The sequence below is a fragment of the Eleutherodactylus coqui genome, chromosome 7, assembly GCF_035609145.1.
Source record: "Eleutherodactylus coqui strain aEleCoq1 chromosome 7, aEleCoq1.hap1, whole genome shotgun sequence".
In the NCBI taxonomy this organism is placed as follows: Eukaryota; Metazoa; Chordata; class Amphibia; order Anura; family Eleutherodactylidae; genus Eleutherodactylus; species Eleutherodactylus coqui.
This window is the reverse complement of record NC_089843.1, coordinates 120779985-120785984: the sequence shown is the minus strand read 5'-3', so window position 1 is coordinate 120785984 and position 6000 is coordinate 120779985.

The window sequence follows — 6000 nt, the reverse complement described above, 5'->3', positions numbered from 1 at the left end:
TCTTTAACCGCCAATCAGCCACAGCCTGACCAATCAGAGGCAGATCATTCAGCAGGCGGGGATTTTAAAGCCCCGCCGGCTGAATAGTGCCGAGAAGCAGTTCAGGAGAACTGACAGCGGCTGCGGCAGGACTCCGGCTGCAGCGGAAAGGTGAGTATACAAATTTTTTTTATTTTAACACATTTTAGAATGAATTGCAGGGAAGGGCTTATATATTTAAGCCCTTCCCGACAATTCATCCCGGACTCGCCCGCAGCGCATTGCTTTCAATGGAGCCGGCTGTATTGCCGGCTCCATTGAATGCAATGCGCTGGACAGCTCCGGCTCGTTTCTAATGAAACGCGGCTAGGAGCAGATTTTCGGCCGATTTTTCGGCGCCGGTCACGCGATTTCGCATGCGCATCCGTCATGCGATGCGCAAATCGCGTGAAAAAACGCCCGTGTGACTAAGGCCTTATGTGGTATTTTCAGTGCAGATTCTTCCTTTAACCCCTTAGTGACAAAGCCTGTTTGCGCCTTAGTGACGGAGCCAAATTTTGGAAATCTGACATGCGTCGTTCAACGTAGCATAACTCCGTAAAGGCTTTACATATCCAAGTGATTCTGACATTGTTTTTTCGCCACATGTTGTACTTCATTTAGGTAGTAAAAAGAGACTGATATAATTTGTGTATATTTATTAAAAGTACCAATATTGGAAAAATTTTGAAAAAATTGTCATTTTTTCACATTTTCAACCGTAATATCTCAAATATGTTCAAACATACTGTACAAATTTTTGATAAGATATATATTTCCATCTGTTTACTTTATTCTGAATGCACACTTGAAAAACTTTTGTGTTTTTTTTTTTAACCATTTAGAGGACGTACAAATTTAACATTACTTTTCAGCATTTTGAGGAGCACTTTGTTTTCCTGCACCAAGCCAAGTTTGCAAAGGCTCATGAGTGTCAGAATAATAGATACCCCCACAAATGACCCCATTTTAAAAACTATACCCCTTAATGTATTCACTGAGGGGGGTCGTGAGTATTTTGACCCCACCAGTTTTTTTCAGAAATTAATTCAATTTAGAGGAGAAAAAATAAAATTTCATATTTTTGAAAATATGTCATTTTAAAGACGTATTTTTTTCCTATAGTGCCCATGAAAATGAGGATTTACACCCCAAAATGGATACCCCTGTTTCTCCCGTGTTCAGAAACATACCCATTGTGACCCTAATCTTATGTCTGGATGCACAACGGGACCAATTATGACTCCACAGTTTTTGAATGAATTCAAGCAAAGCAAAAGGAAAAAATTTTGATTTTCGTTTTTTTGTCAATTCTGTCATTTTAAAAACAGCTTTTTTTGTACAGCACACACATGAATGAAGCCTTGCACCCCAAAATGGATACCCCTGTTTCTCTCATGTTCAGAGACATACCCATTGTGGCCCTAATGTTATGTGTGGATGTACAATGGGGCCCAAAACTAAAGGAGTAGTCGGTGGTTTTCAGAACATAAATTTTTCTTGAAGGCATTTTAGGCCCCATAGCACCTTTGTAGAGCTCTTGAGCGGCCAAAACCAAAGAGAACCCCCACAAGTGACCCCATTTTGAAAACTAGACCCCTTAACGAATTTATCTAGGGGTGTACTGCACATTTTGACCCCACAGTTTTTGAATGAATTCAAGCAAAGCAAAAAAAAAAAAAAAGGTGATTTTCGTTTTTTTGTAAATTCTGTCGTTTTAAAAACTGCTTTTTTTGTACAGCACACACATGAATGAAGACTTACACCCCAAAATAGATATCCCTGTTTGTCCCGTGTTCAGAGACATACCCATTGTGGCCCTAATCTTTTGTCTGGATGCACAACAGGGCCCAAAATGAAAGGAGTAGTCGGTGGCTTTCAGAACAGAAATTTAGCATGAAGGTGATTTATGCCCCATTGCCCACTTGTAGAGCCCTTGAGCGGCCAAAACGACAGAGAACCCCCACAAATGACCCCATTTTGAAAACTAGACCTCATAACGAATTTATCTAGTGGTGTACTGTGTATTTTTACACTACAATTTTTGAATAAATCTAAGCAAAGCTGTAGGAAAAAAAATTACAATTTTAATTTTTTGGCAGTTGTATCAATTTAAAAACAGTTTTTTTTTTGTACAGCACACATAGGGATGAAGACTTTTACCCCAAAATGGATACTCCTGTTTGTCCTGTGTTCAGAACCATACCCCTAGTGGCCCTAATCTACTTAAAGGACACATGGCTAGGCCTATAATGGAAGGAGCACTCGTTGGATTTCAGGGTACAACGGAATAAATTCCAGGCCCCATTGCCCACTAGTAGAGCCATTGAGTGTCCAAAACGATAAAGAACCCCCACAAATGACCCCATTTTAAGAACTAGACCCGTTAACGAATTCATCTAGGGGTGTACTGTGCATTTTGACCCCCCAGTATTTGAATAAACCTAAGCAAAGCAGAAGGAAAAAATTACGATTTTCAATTTTTGGCAATTTTGTCAATTTAAAAACAGTTTTTTTTGTACAGTGGATCCCAGCTGTGACCCTGCGTACGGCCGTGTAATGTACTGTGCATAACTGCCTACTCACACAGGCGGTCATGCGCAGCATATATTTTTTTGTTGTTTGTATTTCCCGCACCGTCGCTTAGCGATGACGCGGGTACCCGCAGCCCGTATACAAGATAGTTGCATATGGGCTGCGGGTATATCCGCGACCATGGAGCACAATGGGCTCTATGTTGCGGATATCCACGGTAAAATAGAACATGCTGCGTTCTCTTTTCTGCGAGTGGATTAAACAATTCCGACCCGCTAATGTGAGCGGAATTGTGTAATCCAATGCGATTGATCTGCATATTACCACGGATCAGACGCATGCGGAATCCGTAATTCCTATCCGATCATGTGAGACCGGCCAAAGGTAGATCGCTACCTCTTTATCACGTGACCGCTCAACGAGGCCACCCGTCACTGCTCCAGGCTCTCGGCTACCATTGGTCGCTGGGAGTAAGGAGATTTTCAGTTTCCTGGGCTCCTCGACTCCTGCGCATGTGTCCGGTGTTTTACCGGCAGTCGCATGCGCAGAATCCGGGAAAGTTCACGGAGGAGGATCGCGTCGGTGTGCAAATACGGAGGCCTCCGGTGAAAAGTTTCATCTCATCTCACCGATCTCATCGGTGAGGGGAGATGAACCTTCACCTTTTTTTTACTTTTACGTGATCGCCATTATCCATTGGATAACGGCGAACACGTGATCAAGAACCGCTCACCGCGCGCCCCCCTCCCCCGTGAAATCTCCAGGCTCTCGGCTAAGTTTTGTAGCCAGGAGCAGGGAGATTTTAAATTACCACAGCTTTTGCGCATGCGCCTGCCATTTTGGGGACAGGCGCGTGCGCAGAAGCTGGGGTAAGGTCCGCGGGCCTTAGGTACGGCATTTCATCCTCCCTCACAGAAATAATCCGTGGGGGGAGAGGAACCGCAAGCTTATTTAACTTTTCTTTTTACTTTTTACCCTTTTTTTTTTACTTTTTACACTTTTTTTTTTACTTTACATGATCCCTGTCATCCAATGGATGACAGGGATCATGTCCCCAGTGACATCCCTCTGCTCCTGGCTACACATGGCAGCCAGGAGCAGAGGGATTTTAAATTTCCCGGGGCTCAAGCCCCTCTGTGCACTCGCCCGATGATTGACATCAGGCACGCATGCGTAGACGGGGACTTCGGGACATCGGGGAGGACAAAGGTGAGTATTTTTACCTCCCCTCATGGATCCGATCCATGAGGGGAGGTGAAACTTTACTTTTTTTTTACTTTTTAAACTTTTTCGCTATCGCCGCTATCCAATGGAGCCAGGAGCCAACCTTCAGGAGCTGGGAGCCAGGAGTTTTTAAATTTGCTGGGGGCTCCCGGGCTTCGGTGCATGCGCGTGATGTCATCGTCTGGCGCGCATGTGCAGAAGGCCGGCGGCGGGTCCGGGAGGACCAGATCTCCGTGGGACACCACGGACAAGCCGGGTGAGTATTTTCAGCTGCCCTGATGGATCCGATCCATCAGGGCAGCTGAATCTTTACATTTTTAACCACTTTTATTTACTTTATTGCGATCGGCGCTATCCATTGGATAGTGCCGATCGCAATGCCGGGGGGGGGGGGGGGGGACTGCCCGCATCCTGGGATGACAGCTCCATGCTGTCGGCTACCTGCGGGCACCGACAGCATGGAGCTGTCACGTCCTCAGGCAAGTGGGCATTAATCCTAAGAGGACGCATAAAACTACATCCTCTAGGATTAAAGCCCACTTGCTGAGCATGTAGTTTCCCGATGGGGAAGTCGTTAAGGGGTTACAAGCTGCAGAAGAAATTCACAGCTAAACCATGCATGTCTGATGTGTATTTTGTCACTAATTCACACCTGTGAATGGGCAGAAATCCACATATGGAAATTCCATGCAGATTCACGTTCAGAAGTGGCATTTCAGCTCTTAATACAGATCCATACAGAAAAGCGTCAGAAATTCCATGCAGAAATTCTGCACACAGACTTTGCCCATTCACAGGACTAAATCCGTGTGTAAATCTGTGGCAAAATTCGCAGCTTAGCTGTGGATTTCTGCAGCAGTTTTTAGAGGTGGAAAAATCCGCGTTGGATTCCATTGTTGGAACTTACTCTTAATAATGTCAGGTTAGATCTAAAATCCCTTTATTGGGAACCTTTTTGTTTGACATGGCATAAGCAATGCAAATAATGGTAAAATATATTAAAAACCTGGTCTCATAATAAATGTTATCAGAATTCACACAGGACCACTAGAAAAATAGAGGGACGCTCTATGGTAGGGGTGCTGAACTGGTGGACCATGGTTCGAAACTGGAATGGGTGCGACAACTTTCTGGGTCCCTTGTGTATAGACCTGAAGTATAGCAAAGCGGAGAGCAGAAACAGGAAGTGGTAGTCCGGGAAAGTAGGGAAAAAGCAGGAGGATAGACTGGAGAGAAAGAGGGCAGGTGTGTAAACTGCAGAGAGTGGGAGAAAAGATATGAGGAGCTGATAAATAAATATAATCTTGTTATTTGTATAGCGCCAACTTATTCCGCAGCATTTTCAGGCAATTTTTATTTATTTCCCCCCACCAAGCTGGGTACTCATTTTACCGACCTCGGAAGGATGGAAGGCCGAGTTGACCTTGAGATGTCTACCTGAACTACACGGGGATTGAACTTGCCACCTTCAAGTCGTGAGCGAGAGCTTACACTCTGTGCCACACGAGGCTCTATCTGATGAGAGTGGTTAGTTATTAAGTTGCCCCCACAGCCGTCTTTTTTCTGAAGTTAATCACCCCAATTTTGATAATCTCTCAGGGTATTGTAGTCCGCCCATTCCATTTATTCCTTTCTGTGAGACGCCAAGGTAACAGACCTCTACTAATCTTGGGTAAAACCAAGCCGTGTGTACGTGTCAGTAAAGGCTCAACTGAACTTTATGAACCACAAACAGTCCTCAGAAGGGTTATAAAGAAAGTAGAAATATCCATTAATATCAGTATGGTTGAGTTACTTCCCTAATTTCCTCCATTTGGTTGTCTGTGTGATTTATCTCAATCATTACATATTAGTCGGACATACCTACTCATTACATTCTATTGTACAGACTTTCTTGTTTCCACTTTAATTTTTGCTTAAACTGCAGCTAGATAAGTACATTATGAATATAACAGATTAACGACTCCTAATAGAATCATATAACTGAACAGAATAATCCAAAATATATGCTGAAAAGCATAGTTATGAAATGAGAGTAATTAAAGCAAGCAATGAGCATGCAGTTATATATAGTATATTGCTGAGTGAACAAGTTATTTTACTATAAGGAAATGTTGCTGATGGTAGAGTACACTTTGTTAGGCATTATTTCTACATAGTCTAATTTGTCCCACAGCCAGAAACTATGTAAATGATCAAATCTATAATGTCATCAGATGAATA